Here is a 22,197-nt window from a genome sequence, read left to right as displayed (position 1 = left end):
ATATATATATATTTATATATATATACATACATTATCTACTGGCGGTCGCCAGTAGATAGTTATAGTTAGGACCGTGTTTCCATAGGAAATCTCAAAATTCTATTTTGAATAACTTTGGCGCCGGTTGACGAATCCTCGCGAAATTTTCAAAACTAATGGGGCGCTCCGCTCAGCTCCTACCCTGAAAGTCTCGGGGTGATTCGTCAAGTGGGGGATGAGAAAAAAGGGGGGTCCCAAAACGCGTTTTCCCCATGCATTTTCCCATAGGACCTTTAGACACAGCTACAGCCCGAACGGCTGAACAGAATTACTTGAAATTTGGCAGAGAGGTAGCCATAAGGCCAAGGAAGTGGTGTAAATCTGTTCAGTATTTCCTGAGAAAATAGCATTTAAAAGCATATCAATATCTATATGCGCGCAGGGTGCGCGCACAGTGCAAGCCCTGTGCGCGCACCCTGCCGTGCGCGAGCGTAATTCTGATTGGTTGTTAGATGTCAGTAAACATTCGAATCGGTCGAAATCAGGAAGTGTCGGCCGCCATTTTGTCTGTCGCACTGAAAAGGAAAGGTGGAGACCATGAATAGGGGGCAGGGTAGGGAGTTCTTGACCCCCTAGCCATTGTAAGGGGGTCACAGTAGGACCACGAAGGGCAAAAAAAACAGATTTTATTTTTTTTTAAAAACATCGCGAGGTGTGTGCACCCGAAAAAAAACATTAAAAAAAATAGAATTAAAAATCACGTTTAAGTGTTTAGATATTAGGTGGCTCTAAAAAGAGCCCTTGTGTTTATTGAGTGTTTTTCGGTACCTACAAGTAAGTACCGATGCAGAGTCTAAAGTTCAAGAGGAAGACTCTGTTCCCTTCATCATTGAAATGTACACCGTCTCCTCTATAAATGTCTTGCATGTTGTAATGCAAGTTGTTGTGGTATATAGAACCCATACCATAGTCTCTGAGGAAAGCAGAAACAGACTTATTGACGTGCTTTCTTGCTTTGTCAATCTGCGGACAAAATTGGTTGGACCAGTTCCACTTTTGCCTTTGGCATATATTAGAATATACAAAGGCAGTTTGTGGAAAAAGTGACATCAATTGCAGAAAGGTGTCCTTAATAAGCATTTCCAAACGTACCCCAGTTAAAGTGCCTAGGTCATTTCCACCACAGTGCACAATAATAAGGTTAGGCTGTGGGAGATGTAGAAAGGTTTTCACCAAAGGCATTAATTGGTGCCACTTTAACCCTTTCTGACCAATCCATTTAATGTCTACATTTGGCAAAGCAAGGTCTTTGAAAATACCTCTTTTTTCTGCATACTTTTCACTCCAGAAGACATAGCTATGACCTACAATCCACACTGTAAACATCTTCCAAGGAGAACAGGATGCACTCAGGAGGTGTCTTTCAGTAGACTCGCAATATGAAAAGAAAGACAGTTGAAAAATGGAGGCATACATACTTTTTTTTAATAAAAATACCTCATTGGCTGATTCAAACCATTTTACAGTTAAAACTAGGCTGTATGTTTAAATTTTTAAAAGCATGTTTTGGATTGGTACAGAAAAATGTGTTCTCACTGAACATTACTTTGGATTTGCTGTTAGGTTTGAAAAGTCAAGCACTCTTGCTCTTTGGATTTGAAACATTGTGTGCTGAACTTCTGACCTCTCTGCTCACACCTGTGTTCCATGAGCTGTTGCTATGGTAGCAGGCAGAAGTCATGTTGAGGGAAGGGATGATTTGGAAAGGGATTGAAAGTTGCAACCAATAGAAATGTGTTATTCCATTTGAAAAAATGTGGGAAGGACTGTGATTTTACATTAACATGTATATGTGGGAAAAAAGAGAGGGAAAAATTGCCATTTACTGGTTGTGGAGAGAGGAGAGAGATGTACAGCTCTGAGATTCTGGCTCTGATAATCTGCTGTTTGAGTGCCACATTTCTTTCTCAACTAATTAATTTTAATGGTGAGTTATGAGTTTGAGAGGGGAAGTATGTGGTGTATTTTGATATAAATAATAGAATTGTCATTCTTGTTTTAAAGTTGTGTTTTACATTTTGTGATTTAGGAGAAATTTAACTGTCTTGAACTAGTAAGATATTATGGAGTATGTTTTCACTGTAAGTTAAGGTGTAGTGGTATCACTGAGGAATACTGTTTTGTGCCTAGAATGACATCATGAGTGTGTCTGCACACAGGATTTGTTGTCAGAGATTTAATTTGCGTTGCTGTTGTCCTGTTAGCCTTGCACTCGCAGAAAAGCGGCAGTTTGTTTGCTTAAAGTGTGATGGTTAGCATTCAGCAGAAATTAGTTACTCACAAAAAAGAGGCAAATGGAAACACATTTGAAAATTGCATAGTACATTTTCCTACCACTTTAAAAGTGGTGTTTTACATTTTATGTTAAGGAAGATATTTAAGTGCCTTGAACATGTTAGATATTATGGAGTATGTCTTCACTATAAGTTAAGGTGTACTGCTATCACCCAGGAATACTGTTTTCTGCCTAGAATCACACCATGACACAGTGTGCACACAGGAATTGTTATCAGAGATTTAATTCGTGTTGGTCTTGCTCTATTACCCTTGCACTTGTAGGAAAGGGGCAGCTTGTTTTGTTCAAATGTGTTGGTTAGTACTCAGCTATCGTTTTCTGCCTAGAATCACAGCATGAGTCTGTGTGGACAGAGGAATTGTTGTCAGAGATTTTATTTGTGTTGCTGTTGTTCTGTAAAACTTGTACTTTCAGGAAAGGGCCAGCTTCTTTTGTTCAAATGTGATGGTTAGCACTCAGCAGAAATCACTATCTCACAAATGAGAGGCAAATGTTAACACATTAGAAATCAACAGGGTAGATTTTCCTTTCAATCTTGTAATCTGTGAGGTAGTTCCTACATGTAAAAAACTCTAATTGACCTTTACCAAAGATGTACTCTTACACACATATCTGCAGTCTTCATGCACTTGTAAAAGTCTCCATGCAGATTTCTCTTGCAACTGACAATACACAGTCACCAGAAACACACTGTTTGCACACATGCAGCAGCTTCTCCTATACTCCCATGCATAATACTCAGCTCTGTGTTGTATGTCAGATAGCAGTGTGTAACGCAAACACATTCAACGTCATCAAGGCTCATTTCCTTTGCTCTACTCTAATCACTCACCCTGTAACACATGCTGATGGTCTCAAGTAGGTATTAGGACATGTGCTCTTTTTTGCCTCTCTAAAATATAAGGGAAATGTGTGAGGCTGTCTCAGTAATTATCACTTGCTCCATCCACAGTACTAAATGTGCTTTCAAATTGCCAAATGAAATATCGTTTTCTGCCTAGAATCACAGCATGAGTCTGTGTGGACAGAGGAATTGTTTTCAGAGATTTTATTTGTGTTGCTGTTGTTCTGTAAAACTTGCCCTTTCAGGAAAGGGCCAGCTTGTTTTGTTCAAATGTGATGGTTAGCACTCAGCAGAAATCACTATCTCACAAATGAGAGGCAAATGTTAACACATTAGAAATCAACAGGGTAGATTTTCCTTTCAATCTTGTAATCTGTGAGGTAGTTCCTACATGTAAAAAACTCTAATTGACCTTTACCAAAGATGTACTCTTACACACATATCTGCAGTCTTCATGCACTTGTAAAAGTCTCCATGCAGATTTCTCTTGCAACTGACAATACACAGTCACCAGAAACACACTGTTTGCACACATTCAGCAGCTTCTCCTATACTCCCGTGCATAATACTCAGCTCTGTGTTGTATGTCAGATAGCAGTGTGTAACACAAACACATTCAACGTCATCAAGGCTCATTTCCTTTGTTCTACTCTAATCACTCACCCTGTAACACATGCTGATGGTCTCAAGTAGGTATTAGGACATGTGCTCTTTTTTGCCTCTCTAAAATATAAGGGAAATGTGTGAGGCTGTCTCAGTAATTATCACTTGCTCCATCCACAGTACTAAATGTGCTTTCAAATTGCCAAATGAAATATCGTTTTCTGCCTAGAATCACAGCATGAGTCTGTGTGGACAGAGGAATTGTTTTCAGAGATTTTATTTGTGTTGCTGTTGTTCTGTAAAACTTGCACTTTCAGGAAAGGGCCAGCTTGTTTTGTTCAAATGTGATGGTTAGCACTCAGCAGAAATCACTATCTCACAAATGAGAGGCAAATGTTAACACATTAGAAATCAACAGGGTAGATTTTCCTTTCAATCTTGTAATCTGTGAGGTAGTTCCTACATGTAAAAAACTCTAATTGACCTTTACCAAAGATGTACTCTTACACACATATCTGCAGTCTTCATGCACTTGTAAAAGTCTCCATGCAGATTTCTCTTGCAACTGACAATACACAGTCACCAGAAACACACTGTTTGCACACATTCAGCAGCTTCTCCTATACTCCCATGCATAATACTCAGCTCTGTGTTGTACTTCAGATAGCAGTGTGTAACGCAAACACATTCAACGTCATCAAGGCTCATTTCCTTTGCTCCACTCTAATCGCTCACCCTGTAACACATGCTGATGGTCTCAAGTAGCTGTTAGGACATGTGCTCTTTTTTGCCTCTCTAAAATATAAGGGAAATGTGTCAGGCTGTCTCAGTAACTATCACTTGCTCCATCCACAGTACTAAATGTGCTTTCAAATTGCCAAAGGAAATATCGTTTTCTGCCTAGAATCACAGCATGAGTCTGTGTGGACACAGGAATTGTTGTCAGAGATTTTATTTGTGTTGCTGTTGTTCTGTAAAACTTGCACTTTCAGGAAAGGGCCAGCTTGTTTTGTTCAAATGTGATGGTTAGCACTCAGCTATCGTTTTCTGCCTAGAATCACAGCATGAGTCTGTGTGGACAGAGGAATTGTTGTCAGACATTTTATTTGTGTTGCTGTTGTTCTGTAAAACTTGTACTTTCAGGAAAGGGCCAGCTTCTTTTGTTAAAATGTGATGGTTAGCACTCAGCAGAAATCACTATCAGAAAAATGAGAGGCAAATGGTAACACATTTCAAATCAACAGGGTAGATTGTCCATCCACTCCTGCAATGGGTGAGGTAGTTCCTACATGTAAAAAACTCTAATTGACCTTCACCAAAGATGTACTCTTACACACATATCTGCAGTCTTCATGCACTTGTAAAAGTCTCCATGCAGATTTCTCTTGCAACTGACAATACACAGTCACCAGAAACACACTGTTGCACACATGCAGCAGCTTCTCCTATACTACCATGCATAATACTCAGCTCTGTGTTGTATTTCAGATAGCAGTGTGTAACACAAACACATTCAACGTCATCAAGGCTCATTTCCTTTGCTCTACTCTAATCATTCACCCTGTAACACATGCTGATGGTCTCAAGTAGCTATTAGGACATGTGCTCTTTTTTGCCTCTCTAAAATATAAGGGAAATGTGTCAGGCTGTCTCAGTAATTATCACTTGCTCCATCCACAGTACTAAATGTGCTTTCAAATTGCCAAATGAAATATCGTTTTCTGCCTAGAATCACAGCATGAGTCTGTGTGGATAGAGGAATTGTTGTCAGAGATTTTATTTGTGTTGCTGTTGTTCTGTAAAACTTGCACTTTCAGGAAAGGGCCAGCTTGTTTTGTTCAAATGTGATGGTTAGCACTCAGCAGAAATCACTATCTCACAAATGAGAGGCAAATGTTAACACATTAGAAATCAACAGGGTAGATTTTCCTTTCAATCTTGTAATCTGTGAGGTAGTTCCTACATGTAAAAAACTCTAATTGACCTTTACCAAAGATGTACTCTTACACACATATCTGCAGTCTTCAGGCACTTGTAAAAGTCTCCATGCAGATCTCTCTTGCAGCTGACAATACACAGTCTCCAGGAACACACTCTTTGCACACATGCAGCAGCTTCACCTACACTCCAGTGCATACTACTCAGCTCTGTGTTATGTTTCAGATAGCAGTGTATAATGCAAACACATTCAACGTTACCAAGGCTCATTTCCTTTGCTCTACTCTAATCACTCACCCTGTAACACATGCTGATTGACTCAAGTAGCTATTAGGACATGTGCTCTTTTTTGCCTCTCTAAAATATACAGGAAATGTGTCAGGCTGTCACAGTAATTATCATTTGTTCCTCAACAGAAGTAAATGTGCTTTCAAATTGCCAAGCAAATATCGATTTCTGCCTAGAATCACACCATGAGTCTGTGTGCACACAGGAATTGTTGTCAGAGATTTAATTCATGTTTCTTTTGTTTTGTAAGACTTGGACTCGTAGGAAAGGATCAGCTCATGTGATAGGATTTGAAAAGTTGCAAAAAAAATTTGTAAAGAATTAAAATTACATAAAGGTATTTTTTTTTTAGTTTTTTCCAGGTATTGCTGAGCAACACTGAAAAAATATAAAGATGCCTATAAAGTCAAGAAAGAGAAAAGAAAAGAAACAACAATTATATTTGAAGACGACTGGTACAAAAAAAATAGGAGGCGAAGCGTGTGTTGGAAAACAGAAAAAGTCTTCTGGTAAGCAAACTAAAGAATTTTTAAAAAATATCTTCAAAAAAACCAAAAATGATCGAAACGTAAATTCAAACAGTGTTTCAAGTACAAAACAACAACAGAGTCGACAGCAAAAAGAAAATGCTAATGTAGACTCAGAAGTAAGAAAGAGTAACTTAACACGGAAAATAGATTTTAAAAACATTCGTCGAAAAATGTTTCAGAGAAGAGTGATGTTAAATTTGCTAAAGGATGTGAAAAAGTATAAGAAAAAAACAAAATTTTATAAGAAAAAGAAATTAATAGAAAATATTGTTACCAAGGCATTAGAAATAAAAAAAAATATTCATTTTAATTTTGAACAGGATGCGTAGATTAGATAAATTAGTCAATGCAATGAAGTCACAAAGCAAAAGGAAAAGAGAAGTCAAAAAAATAACTTTTGTAAAGTGTTCTTAGGAGAATGGAAGCATAGTTCAAGTACTGAACCATTTTTTAATGAAGAGAGTTATCTTCAAAGTAATAGTTTGTTGCATGCAGTTGACACCAATGGAAGAGCATATGAAGTTAAGGATGGTTGTATAATGGAAAAGGAGAAAATGGTTCCAAGAAATGAGGAAGAAGTGATGGCTGATGAGGTTATGGGGAGACGTCCTAAAGCCCCAGTGTACACTTGGAATTGTAGTAGTATTTGTACTGTGCGTCAGGAATCTATTGATAAATTACGTGACTTTCTAAGAGAATATAGTAAAAAGAGTGTTAAACAGAAAATTAAGGTGCTTCAAAGACTAGATCCACGCAGAGTGAGAGAGAATACTGGTTTGCAAGGACATTCTCTGGCTTGTCTATCTAGAAAGTGTGTCAAAGTGTTTTTCACCATTTTAGGATGCTCGCTGTTCATCATACTGAAATGAGAACGTTTGTGAGAACATTGTATTTTGCTAAAAGTCCAGCACTAAAGTTGAATGAGTTGAATAATGCTCTGTTCCGTGGATCTGTATTAGATGTAGTGAAGGTTACTGATGAGATTCAGTTTTGTTACTTTGGTCCAGAACAAGAAAGTGCAGAAAATGACACAGTTATTGATGAAAATGTAGAAGAGAATGTAGAACTTACTGTTAGTAAAAATTTTGATAATGAAATGACAAAATTTGCTATCATCTCTAAAGAAAGACCAAATATTACTTGTATATGTTGCTGGAGAAGCCATTGCAAAATTAAAACAAGGAATGTTGATCTGTATAAAAAAAGTGAAAATGAAGATAATTATAAGTGGAAAGATTTTGCAACATATATATTTCTGGAAAATTGTTTTGAATTGGGTGAAGATCAGCGTATTTGTAAATACTGTTATAACAAGTTAGAAGACAATAGAATGCCAGCAAGAGCTGTACATAATAAATTAGAATTGGTTGAAATTCCTCCAGAGCTTTCGGATTTAAATACGTATGAGTCTATACTTATTCAATGTGTCCATCCGTTTCAGACCATAGTGCGTATGGAGCCAAAAACTGGTAAATTACCACCTTCGGATTTACAAAGAGGTTTAAAAGGAAGAGTTGTGTATTTGCCATTGGATTTGAAAAAAAATATGGAAACAATTGATGCAGATACTTTGGAAACTGAACCATTAGTTATTCTGGTTAATGGTGTACCTACAAAGAATAAGAAAATTTGGCAGGAGCTGGTGGATGTACGAAAAGTACAAAGAGCAAATTTGTATTTGAAAAAAAATAATAAATGGTATGAAGCCATTTATATGGATGAAGATGAAGAAGAAATACTAGAAGACACAGGAATACCAACTGGGCAAATTGAAAAAGTGGATAAGTCAAAAGAAGAAGAAATTTATGAACATTTCAGCATACATCCTCTTTATTCTAAAGAAGTTATGGGAAACGCTATTGATCTGTTTCAGATGAAGAAAGCAAAAGGAACTCCTGTGAGTGTATGGGAGGAGAGCTTGGAAGCTCGTTGTTTTCCCCAACTGTTTCCTACAGGAGAAGGTGGACGATATGATGAACGTCCAGTACAGATTCCTGCTTCGGAGTATCGGACTACAAGATTATATGCAGAAGATCCAAGATTTCGTCAAAGTATTCCTTATTTGTTCCATCTTTTATTTGAAAGTGACTTGTCTGCACTATCTTATGCAGTAAATCACATTTTAAAAACTGGAGTACATCTACATAATGTGTCTGCAAAGGATTTTATGAACAAAGTGCAACAGCGAGATGATCATTTGGAATCTCAATTGATCAATCTGATGGCTTGTCAGCGTGGAACTAATGAATATTGGTACCGACGCCATGGAGAATTGAAGAGTATGTTACGGAATTTAGGAACTCCTACATGGTTCCTTACCCTGAGCTGTGCTGAGTACGCTTGGGATGATTTACTGGATTTTCTGCGAGAGGCAAATTCAAACATTGAAAACATCCAATACAAGACAGCAGGAGAATTGTGCTCATTAGATCCGGTTAATGTTTGCCGATATTTCAATCACAAATTTGAGGCTATGATGTCCTTCATCTGCAATAAAAAAAATCCACCTCTTGGGGAAGTTGTGGATTTCTTTTGGAGAAAAGAGTACCAAGCAAGAGGTGCTCCACATATTCATATGCTGTTGTGGATCAAGGATGCCCCAAAATTTGGAACAGATGCTGATGAAGCAGTTTTATCTTTCATTGAAGGATATGCAACATGTGCTATACCTAAAAGCACAGAAGAGAAAAACTTAAAAGAGAAAGTTTTACGTTTCCAAAGTCATCGGTGTGGAAAATACTGTCGACGAAAGTACAAGAGTAAAGATAAATTCTACACAAAATGTCGATTTGGATTTCCACGACCTGTTCTTTCAAAAGGAAGAGTAAACAGTTTTATGTCAGCTGTGCGACATACTATTACAAGAAAATCGCCTAAGAATACCTACAACCTAAGAAGAAAAGAAGAGTCAAAATATATAAATGACTACAACCCAGTCATTTTATCCATGTGGAATGCTAACATGGATATACAGTATGTGGCTGACAATTCTATTGCTGTTGCTCGGTATGTCACGTCTTACATCACTAAATCTGAGAAAACGGAATTGAAAGAAATGTGGGAAGAGATTTCTCACGAGAAGACTGTCAGTAAGAAGCTATACAATTTCAGTTTAAAGATGTTATCGCATCGAGAAATTGGATCCTACGAATGCTCAGATAGCGTATCATCTGCAAGCCTGTACTCGAAATCCAGAAGAATAATTTGGGTAAGTTTAGGCCTTGCAGGAATGCGAAATCGGGTACTGAAATCTATTCGAGAAATTGAGTATTTAGCAGAGTTCGAACCAGAAAGTACAGACATTTTAAGAACAAACATGTTGGACACATATTACCCACAAAGAAGTCATCACCTTGAGAACATGTGTCTTTATGAAGTGCTGCAGAACTTCATTTTTAAACGGAATGCCACAGAAGATATCAACAATGGAAAATATAAAGTCCGTGGTGAGGAGGGATGTTTGGTGAAGCAAACAAAAGGAAGTTTGATAAATCACCGGAAGCTGAGTTGTGACACTCCTGACAAAAAGGAATTTTACCACTTGGCACTTTTGCAGCTGTTTAAACCATGGTGTTCAGAGGACGAACTACTTGGAGAATTCCAGAGTTATGAAGATTCCTTCAGTGCTAGCAAAGACAGCATAGAATGCAGTACTTTGACAACTTATGTTCAAATGTTAAATGAAGAAATTGAACAAGAAGCAACAATTGCAGCTGAAGTAGCTAGAGACAGTTCTCAAGACAGTCAAAGTTCTGGGACATTCAGTCAAGATCCTCTAGGACAACCAATCGTAGAAAATGAAGCAGCAATAGCCATGAATGAAGTGGAAACAGCTATGCATCAAGCTCAGGAAGAATTAGTAGACTTAAAATATTTGGAGCAGCAACTGAATGAAGAACAAAAACAAATTTATGAAGAAGTCAGGAAAAAAATTGATCACGGATTACTACATGAAAAGAAAGAGTGCTCATGCACATCATTTGAACCAATCAGGATGTATGTGAGTGGACAAGCTGGAACTGGAAAAAGTTTCTTAATTAATGTAATTAGAAGCTACCTACAGAAGAAAATGGATTCCATTTTGTCTTGTGTTGTTACTGCTCCAACTGGGTTAGCAGCGTATAACATAAAAGGAGTTACCTTACATTGTTTGCTAATGTTACCAGTGGAGCATGAGAACAAAATACAGTACCACAAACTAGCAGGAGAAGCATGCTTGGAAGTTTCAAGAGTATGGAAGAAATTTAAAGTACTCATTATTGATGAGGTAAGCATGGTATCAAACTTAATGCTTGCCTTTGTGCATTTAAGAATGCAGCAAATTCTGAAGACAGAGTATGACGTATTATTTGGAGGAAAACACGTCATAGTTTTGGGATCTTTTGCAACTTACTCCAGTTAAAGGACAACCGGTATTCCATACTCTTACACATGAAGACACGAACAATTCGTTAGGAAGTATAGGCAATGTAAATATTTGGACATATTTTGAGTATAAGGAACTCATTACCAATATGAGGCAAGCCAATGATGAGGACTATGCAAGTATTCTGAAAGATATAAGAATTGGACTACTCACAGAACATGGCAGAAAAGCATTACAGAGTCGATTGCTGAGTAATTTGTTTACAACAGAAGAAATAGTTCCTGAGAAAATATACAAGAAAATTGCTGAAAAAAATACTGTAATCTGCTTAATGCCAACACTACATGAATGCTCTGTATTCAATCAAGAACTTTTGAAATTGGAAAATGAAGAGATCATAAAACTGGAAACTGTGGATAAAATTCAACATGAACGAATAACTATTATATTGACAGGCAAATTGGCTACTAAATTGGATTCTCTGAAGAAAAACATTTCAAAAACAGCTGGTTTGGAAAAGAATCTTTATGTGTGTATGAACTGTAGAGTAATTTTAAGACGCAATTTGGATGTAGAAAAAGGTTTAGTGAATGGAGCTATGGGTAAAGTTGTGGGTTTTGTAAAGTACCAGAAAAAAGATGGAATTGAATTCTTAAAAATAAAATTTGATCAGATTGAAGAGGTTAAAGTGATTAGTCGTTGTTCAGTTCGTTTTTTGCTAGTGAAAGACTTATATGTACGTAGGAAGCAGTTTCCAATTTCTCTAGCATATGCTGTAACTATTCACAAGTCTCAAGGATTAACTGTTGATAGTACTTTTGTAAACATTGGGTCTACTGTGTTCAAAGAAGGTATGGCATATGTTGCTTTGTCACGCGTGAAAAAAAATTCTGGTTTATTCATGATAGACTTTGATGACTCAAAAGTAAGTGCTGATGCAAACTGTGTAAAGGAGTATAATAGATTAAGAAAAAGCTATGCTCCTCATTTAGGTCAGTATCCTGTGTTTGAAAAACTTGTTGTTTGTCGGAAAAGGAGATTTGAGACTATCTGTAATGAGGATGTACAGAAGAGAAAACAAAAAGACAGTGATGGGACTGCAAGCAAAAAGAAAAAGGACAGTGTGGAAGAGGTTGTTGGTTGTCATTTTGAAAATAGCTCTGGTGTCAACTGCTACGCAAATGTAGTGCTGAATGTTGTATTTTATCTTGAAATTTTGCAAGAGCAGATAATACTAAATCATGAAAAAAGATTCTGTTCTTTGCTGAGTCTCCTTTATGAGAAGCTGAGTAATGATAAAAATAAAATAGAAAGTGCTTCTGATGTTAGAAATCTTTTAGATGTATGTTCTGGATGTACACAGTTTGCACAAAATGTCCAGCAAGATGCACAGGAATTCTTGATGTATATCCTGATGGTACTGGAAGATGAAGGAGTAGAAGTAGAAAATTTGTTTGGTGTCTCTTATACATGGGAACATTGTTGTGATAACTGTATGAACACAAGCAGTAGTAATGTAGATTCTGAAAGGTTCATATATTTACCATTACCAGAAAGTAAAACTTTTACTTTGACTTTTAGTAAATTAGTTAAAGATGCTAATCACAACATGGAATGTTCTAAATGTAAATCTGAAATGTTGTCAACGTTATTTTTAAAGAAATATGGACAGTATGTAATTTTAATGGTACAACGTTGTAGAGCTGATGGAACAAAATTGGAAACTTTAGTAAAGTAGTTTGTTGGCAACCAATTATCCATATCTGGGAAAACTTTTGTTACAGTTGGAATAATTTTTCATGATGGTCCTTCTATAACTTCTGGTCATTACACAGTTTATCTTAAATGGGAAAAAGGATGGACACTGTGTAATGATTCTCAATTGATTTTCAAGCAACGTTTGCCTTATGATTTACCCAATTCTTACTTAATTTTTCTGAAACCCAAATTTTAAATACTAACATCATCATCGGAAGAAAGCATTATTAAAATTTAAAAGGATTAAAAGTGGATATTTCACTCAAAAGGGATTTTAAACTTACCATTTGGCCTTAAGGAAAGGTAAGACAAACAATTATGGACTTCTTTGACACATATTATTTTGGAAAATGTTCTTCTGCAACAAGGTTTACAGACGTTATTTTTTGAAAATTGTTATTGTTCTTAAAAGGTATTTTTAACATTTCTATTAAGGTATGTTTTAGTGAGGATACATTTGGGCTTTTTTAAACAATCTTTCAGATTGTTTTTTTTTTTGCCCGCTGTTAAATGATGAATACAATTGATATCAGTATTTTCAGTGAAAATCAAAACATTCTGAAAACAGCAAAAAAAGGGCAAAACATTGCTTTGCTAAATATGAAAAAACATGTACTGTTCAATAAAGTGTATTGTTGAATATTAATACTTTTTTCTTTTTTTCAGAACTAGAAAGAAAATTTAGAAGATGTTATTCAGTTTTCTTTGCTATTAAATAAAAACATTTATTTCTAAATAATTTACTTTGATGGTCAGGTAAGTTTAACATATCTGTATGTGTCACTCCTTTCGTTGCATGCTTCCTTTTCTTCACCTCTCCTCACTCTGCTTTTCTCATTTCTCTTCCCTCTCACTCTTCCTGCTTTACTACTCTTTTGTAACTCCCTCACTCCTTCTCTACTAGTCCCCTACCTTTACTACCTCCATCACTAATTTTTCATCCATGTTTCTTTCTCTGTATCCATATGTCTTAGTCTTTTTAACTGCCTTACTCCTTCTCAGTTGTTTGCTTTCTGTCTCTGTATCTGTCACTCTCTGTTTGTCTGTTTTACCCTTGACTTCCTTAACATCTCTGGGACAGATTTACAAGCCACCTGCACCACCACTACGTCACTTTTCTTGACATACTAGTGGCGCAGGGTGCTCTTCCATATTTACAAGGAGAGGATAAGCCACTCTGTGTGTCTTTTCCTCTCCTTGTAAATACAGCCAATTCAAATGCAGCACTAAAATGAGCTATTATCTTTTTTGATAGGTTTAGGGTACCTATAGGTAAGTACTGATGCAGAGTTTAAAGTTTAAAAGGAAGACTCTCTTGCCTTCATGTGTGAAATGTACACCATCTCTTTTTTAATTACTTTGCCACTCCCCTCTCTTTGTCAGGGAGTCCCTGAAGGTTTACTAAAGATGAAAAAAATGATTTTTTTTTTTTAAAAAACCCCATTGGGTGCGCGCAGGGTGCGCTCACCCAAAAAAAAAAATGAAAAATAGATTCAAAAAACAAGTTTTTGTGTTTTGATTTTAGGTGGCTCTAAAAAGAGCCCTTGAGTTAATGTAGGGACAGAGTAAGTGAAAAACGAAAAAAAAAAAAAATTATGGCCTTTCGCAAAGATGCTCTTTAAATTTTCTTTGAATGAGATCAATACTGCTCTCACCCAAAGACATAAGAAGACCACAATCCATGCAGTGTGTACTCATCCTCCCAAAACAAGGACGAATATCCAGAGGTGTGGAAGAAGGTGAAGGCACCATTGCAGAAGAAGTGCTCGCCTGAGCTGCCGAAGATGTGCTCGGCTGAGCTGCTGCAGATGTCGTCGGCTGAGCGGGTGGAGGGTTTGCTCCAGAAGCTTGACGAAAAGTCACAGGATGCATTGCCTCAACGTGCCTCATCATAGTGTGAATACTAAAAGAGTACTTCTTATTAGCATTCCCACGTGACAAAGTGCGCTGACACAGTGTGCAGGTGACCTTTGGTGCATTCACCTTCTTTTGTCCCTCAGAAAACTGCCATATAAAGGAGTCTTTCTGCTTCCTCTGCCTCTGTCTCTCAAGAGTGTCCTGCTCACTCTCAGACGGTGGCTGGTGCTCTGCCATTGTCTCACAAAAACAGAGTTGCTCCTTCTCCAAGGGAATCAGAACTAACAATGAGGGGGGTGGGTGTGAGTTTTGGAAGAATCTGGAACTGAAAGTACTTTGAACCAATGAACCAATGAAAAGTGATGTTTCTTGATCACATGACTTGCCATGAGGGGATCGGGTGTGGTGTTGAAACAATCTGAAACTGAAAGTAATGAAAACCAATTAAAAGTGTTGTTTTATTAATCACATAACCCGAGGTGCGCGCACTGAGCAAGCTCCGAGCGCGCACGGTGCAATTACGCATGCGCGAACGCGTACGAGCGCATGCGCATACGTACTATGCGCGTACGTAACGCGCATACGCAGCACGCACGTATGCGCGAACGTCAGCGTGCGTACTCTACGCGTATACGGAGGTGTACCGCGTGGAGCACGTACGACGCACGCATGCGTACGTACGTACGCATGCGTACTGGGTGCGCGGTGCGAGAGTGCACTAAAACGTATGTATGCGTACGTAGATAACGTACGCCTGCATACATGAAAAACGTACGCAAACGTACTAGGTGCGCGCTCTGAGCGCGCACCCTAAGAATTTTTGAAAAAAAAAAAAGTGGACATAACTTAATAGAAGATATTAACTATGCTGTTCAACTTTATCCAAATTCAAAGTAAAAAAAAAATGAGCCACACCAAATTAAAGGATACAGATAATTTATAAATGTATATATTGGGAAATTTTTGAAAAAGAAATATATAAAAAATATAATAAAAAAATAAAAAAATTAGCATTTAAAAAACCTTTGAAATTCAATGAAAAAACCATAGGTTTCACACACGTTATAGTTAGGAATTAGCATTTAAAAAACCTTGCAAATTCACTGAAAAAACCATAGGTTTCACACACGTTATAGTTAGGAATTGGCATTTAAAAAACCTTGCAAATTCACTAAAAAAACCATAGGTTTCACACATGTTATAGTTAGCTGGTCATTTTACTCGTAAAAAACCAATGAAATTCCCCCGTTTTAGTTAGTCCAGCTAACTATATCTCGCGCGCCCGCAATCCACTGCTGATGACGTCACATATTACATCACTGATGACATCACTGATGACGTCATCCATGAGAAAAATTACCACATCTTCTTACACCATAATATAACCTTTGATACACCGAGTAAAAATTTAACAGTTCCATTCTCAAAACCATATTTACTGCAATACCAATCATTACATACCCACTTATTAACTCTTTGGTCTTCATATACCTCCACTTGCTCACCTGTAAAGTCACTCATACTTACAGTCACTCCATACAAAACTATAATATACATTTAAACACTTATATAGACACTGACACATTAACAAGTATCCATAGAGCTACTGTTACACCAACTCAGTCATGCAAATAATCACACTCCCATTTTCTCACCTATGCAGTAAAACACACTCAAGTTCACTTACTCATAAAAATAGTATCACATTCTTACACTCTTATAGAATCATTGATACAAGCACACACTCATCCATACAGTCACTTTCACAATCATACACTCTCATATCTACTCACTTATATACTCTTACACGCACATATACTGCCTTTCACATATGTAGTTAGTCACAAATGTACTACTGAAATATATATTCAATCCCTAACACACCCATATATACACTCGCTCAACCATACAGTCCATCACAGATGCACTCCTAAAACCATTCACCCATAGAATCACCAACTCACACATCTATGCATAGAGTGACACACACCCTACCCACACAAACACTCACAAACCCATACTGATACTCAGACAACCAATCAATTACCCATATAGAGACTCATATAGCTGTTCTCAAAACCATGCAACCACTTATACACCAACATACAGATACATACACACATTTACACAGTTTAGTCACTAGTCTGCAGTAAGATACATTTAATGACTTACTTAAAGAATAATGTTATGCACCACAGAAAATCATCCATTTACACACTTGTACACCCACTCATTCTTCAACAGGACTTTCCCTATATATATAAAACATATTGAAATTCTTGAGAAACACATACTCACTAGATGATGTCATCAGTGATGTCATCAGTGATGTCATTTGAGATGTCATCAGTGATGTCATGAGTGATGTCACTGACCATGTCATGAGTGATGTAATATGTGACGTCATCAGCAGTGGATTGCGGGCGCGCGAGTTATAGTTAGCTGAACTAACTATAACGGGGGAATTTCATTGGTTTTTTACGAGTAAAATGACCAGCTAACTATAACATGTGTGAAACCTATGTTTTTTTTTAGTGAATATATATAGATATATACTCTTAATATATATTCTTGTGAGATTACATACGTGTATGAACTGAGGTATAATGGATATGATTGTGTATTAAGGTGTTTTGCCAGAGGGAGTACACATCCATCCTTTCTTGGAATACCCATTAGCTGACTTGATAAAATCTCCCATCGGTGTAGTGCTTAAGAAAGATGAAGGCGCATATTGATAATTCACCATTGGTCTTGGCCCGAGAGAATGTCAGTTAATGATTACATTGCAGAGAAGGATACATCAGTGTCCTATGTTTCAGCTGATGATGCTATGAGATTGGGCAGGATTGGGGGTGTGGAATTAGCAAAAAGTAACATAAAAGCTGCTTTTTGGTTCCTGCAAGTTCATCCAAACACCCAGGCACTACCCATGCTCTCACCCAATCAACCAGGCACTACCCATGCACTCATCCAGTCATCCAGGCACTACCCATGCACTCATACAATCAACCAGGCACTACCCATGCACTCATCAAATCACCCAGACACTGTAATGTTCCGATCACATGACGTTCAAGACGACCGACGCCATCGCAGTTATCGAAAAAAGGGAATACTAATTAATTTACAGTAAAATAAATATAGAAACATTATTTTTTATAGTTTCTAAATATGTACCTATGCTCAAATATCTCATATATTATGTGCATTCATGTGTTTTTTACTTTGAAAAAAACACGCAGTCTTCGCGAGTACCAATGTCATTGTAATGCCCGGCATCACCGCAAACACCGAATATAGTCTTTGAAGACTATTTTTCTGGCAACTCACTACACAAATATGACTTTTAAAAGTAGACTAATAAAGCTCAACTGTTAAATGTACTGTAGAATGTGTCTATATATGTTGTACACTATGGTGCCGATTCCGATCCGGGTCGGAAAGCAATCCGACCGAGCCAGATCCGGAGTGTTTTCCGATCGAGCCGGAGTCCTGCAGTACGATGGAACGAGTACGATGTGGCCCTATGCTGCCGGACTCGGTTCAGTCGGACTCCCATAGAAGTCAATGGGAGCCGGCTGTACGACGCGTACATGGGCTCCCATTGACTGAATGGGTACGTCTCGCGCAAGGGCGCCCCCTACAGTGGGTATGCGTCGGTGCCATCTGCACCATACATACCTGTGTTGGGGGGACACTTGGGTCTCCCCCTGTGTCCGAGTCGTAGGGCTGCGGGTGACAAGGGGTCTGACCCCCAAAGACAACCACCCAGACGTTTTGCGAGCCGGACACTCCGGCTCGCACCGGCTGTCTGACACGTGCATCGTACTGGCTCGGCCGTGAACCGCATCCATTGCACGCCGCGGTTAGCTTATGACTGAGATGTACAGAGCGGTTCGGACCTGGAAATGACTCAGTCGGTGAATTTCATGTAGCTCGCATCGTACTTGCTCGCTCGTACAGTTGTACGAGTCGGGCAGAAAACACGCGTACGGCTTGCAGTTTTTCCGGCCGGATTGCGTTCGGTGACCTTCCGACCCGGATTGGAATTGGCCCCAAAGTGTAGAAGACGGGCGCTCTTCATGACTACCAACGTTTACCGCGACGACGTTGGGAATCGCGAATATAATTTTCTTTTTGTAAAGACGGTTTTCTCCACAAATTGATCACAAAAAGAAAAGTTAAAACAGTATTCTACTAAATATCTTGACTTCATTTTTAATAAAAAAATGTCTTTAAGCGAATTTTTTGTATGTGAAACACATTTGCTGATCACAGATTCTCCACAGTAAATGCGACAATGTTGTGCCGGCTCAAACAATTCTTAAGATTAAAAACAGTTATTAATGTACTTTCTGATAAACACATACCGAATACTAAAGTTAGTGGTATATAGTATATTTCTAATATCCAATATCCAATTATATAAAAAAAAATATGAAAATCTTGGAAGCTTACTTAAAAAGAATGGACATTACAATTAAAGAAATAGATTAGAAAAATAACCTTAGAAATGTACTCAGAAAAACAAAGTCTTATGGGGATGTTATAAGTAGGATTTTGCATTTAAAAAACCTTAGAAATTCACTGAAAAAACTGAAGGTTACATGTGCGTTATAGTTAGGAAATGAAATTTAAAAAAACCTTAGAAATTCACAGAAAAAAAATAGAGGTTACAGGGACGCCATAGTTAGGCTGACAGTTCACTGATACAAAACCAGAGATATTCAGCAGTTACAGTTAGCTGAGCTAACTATAACTCGTGCCTCCGCAATGCACTGCTTATGACCACACATGATATCACTCATGAAATGGTCAGTGACATCAGTGATGGCAACACTCATGACATCTCAAATGACATTATAGATGACATCACTGGTGACATCATCCACAGAATCTCTGACGCACCCACTAACACCCCAATATATTCATTAATATACCCACTCCAACTTCCACACTACCATTGTCAAAACCATTGACAGACCCATACTAGTACTTACACACCCACTCAGTGATTCATAGTTCTATACACACATCCATTCACTCACTCATACAGCCACTCATACACCCATATACTCATTAATACAAACATTGACATATCCACTCATACACCAATACAACCACTCACACACTGTCACACACTAATAGAGATCCTCTCACACCTACTCACTCACCCATACAGTCAATCAAACAGCCACCTACTCACCCATACATATACACACACACTTATTCATACAGATACTAACACACACTCACTCACCTATACAATCACTGACATAAGCAGACACTCACCCATACGGCCACTCTTGCAATTACTCAGTCATACATACATTCACTCATATACTCCAACACTCACCTCTACTGCCTTCCCCATAAGCAGTTACTCACCCATATACCACTAACACAACCATTGACTCACCAACATAGCCGTACACACACTCACTCACCCTTACAGCCACTGACTCACCCATGCAGTCATCCATACAGACAATTACACACCACCTCACCCACCCACACAGACATTTGAATACCCCTACTTGTACTCAGACAAGCAATCATTCACCCATACAGAAACTCATGTACCCACTCACACTCCTATACAACCACTTAGACACCAACTGACAGATACAGACATTCACTCAACAAGTCGTTCACCCATACATTCACTGAGGAATGTAATTATTCACTTATACAGTTACTCACACACTCATAGAATTATCCAATCAGGCACTCATACACCACTGATTCACTAATACACCTTGGTATATATATTTAACACTCATAAACGTTTTCAAGACACTCACAGTCACTGAATGATGTCACCAGTGACGTCATCAGTGATATCATTTGAGATAGATAATATCAAAATGGGGTAACCCAGTATCCCTCAGAACCTGGGCGGGTAATCAAAATATTACAAACGGTTCTGTCGGGTAAACAGTATTGCTTCAAGAAAAAATCTTCATTTATATGCATATACGAACACACATGGAGACTATAAGTAATTTTTCAAAGAGGCTTTATGAATTGCATCATTCATAAATAACTAATGACAATGGCTGTCAAATGTAAAACACAGTTGTGACAAAGTGGCATGAAGTGATATAAAGTGCTCAGTGCTGTGGTGAAAAGTGCGTAATATATACAGTGTGATTTTTGCAGGGTACTAATAATTTGCAAAGGCCAGTCTGAGCGAATGATCAACACTGCAAGTCGATTAAATCAGTCTTTTGTGCAGAGTATTTCAACTGATCCTTCAATAAGTGTCGACGTTTCAACCCAAGGTAGCGTAATTCGCTAGTCAATACGGGTCTTCATCAGGACAGGGATTGACAGCCTATGAAATAGTAATAAATATGGTCAGGTGCGTTCGAAAGACTGAATGCCGTCTACAATTGTGCATGCAGGGTGGGGACTCACCAAAATAAGCAAGCCCAATGTTGCTTGAAGGGCGATGTGTAAAGGAGAGGCAAGAGCAGTTGTATCCTGTTCTCCCTGGTTGAAGATAAATTTAAAAAATTAGGATAAGTAGCCCTGTCGTGGCTAATAGAATGATCAAGTGATTGTGGAGAGATGGATAGACTCACTTGGTAAGTGCGTGAATTCCGTTCAGTAATTCGAACGAATCCGCGTAGGGGATTGATCGTCCTTTGCGGGAGCATAGACGAGGTTCTGGCTTTCAGACGGACGATTCACTGTCAAGACAAATTAAATTAAACTCAGTCAAGAGTCCAAGTTAAAACGGGCAGGCGCCTGACTCAGGGAAGGGGAGGAGAGAGGAGTTTGCGCACACTCACCATCTGATTTAGTATCGGTTTCAGCAATTACTTCATGATCAGCAGCGCGCAGGCAAGCGTCCTGTCATTCGCGAAGTCTGTCAGCGAATGTGACAAGCGCTGTCAATTAAATGATGAAGGAAACGCGCCGGATTTGGCGCGTGCGGCCGCGTCATGTGTCGGTTGCTTAGAAACGCTCGTGACTCTGATCTCTGAGTCCTAATTGGATTAGGTGGCGGATCTGGATTGGCTAGAATGAACGTTGTTAAGGTAACAACGTCAAACTTTGGTTACTAGGGCTCGTGACTCTGATCTCTGAGTCCTGATTGGATGTGGTGGCGGATCTGGATTGGCTAGAATGAACGTTGCTAGGTGACAACGTCAAACTTGGTTACTGGGGGCCCCGGTGTGTGTACTCAGATGGGGGCGACGTCAGAGACGTCAAACCAAATAAATAACTAGAGCGCTGTCAATTTGAGCGCGAACGGTGATTGGGAGCGGTCTCGCGATGACCCGTATGGTAAATTAAGAGGCAATCAATGGATTAGTTGGATTATGAACATAATGTCAATAAATCCCGCATTATTTGGGCTGTGCGTTAGAATTGAAAACAAGCAAAATTGAAAACAAGCAAAACAAGGTGGCACAGTGAGGATTTTGCTGTAAGTATTCAAAATGTTAACATACATTTGGTGTAAAGAAGCATTGGTGGAGATGATACAATAAATTGATTATTAACACATCAATGGCTATTCTGCTAACATTTGGTTCATGTGAGCATTTGGCAATGTTGAGATTATGTACATTTAAAATTTCAACAAAATTGCGGGTGGTTTTGACACATCTGACTAGTGTTATGAACGGATTAAAAATAAAAATAAAATTAAAATTGGAATTCT

The sequence above is a fragment of the Triturus cristatus genome, chromosome 5_1 (genome assembly GCF_964204655.1).
Source record: "Triturus cristatus chromosome 5_1, aTriCri1.1, whole genome shotgun sequence".
Lineage (NCBI taxonomy): Eukaryota > Metazoa > Chordata > Amphibia > Caudata > Salamandridae > Triturus > Triturus cristatus.
Note: the sequence above shows the minus strand (reverse complement) of the source record.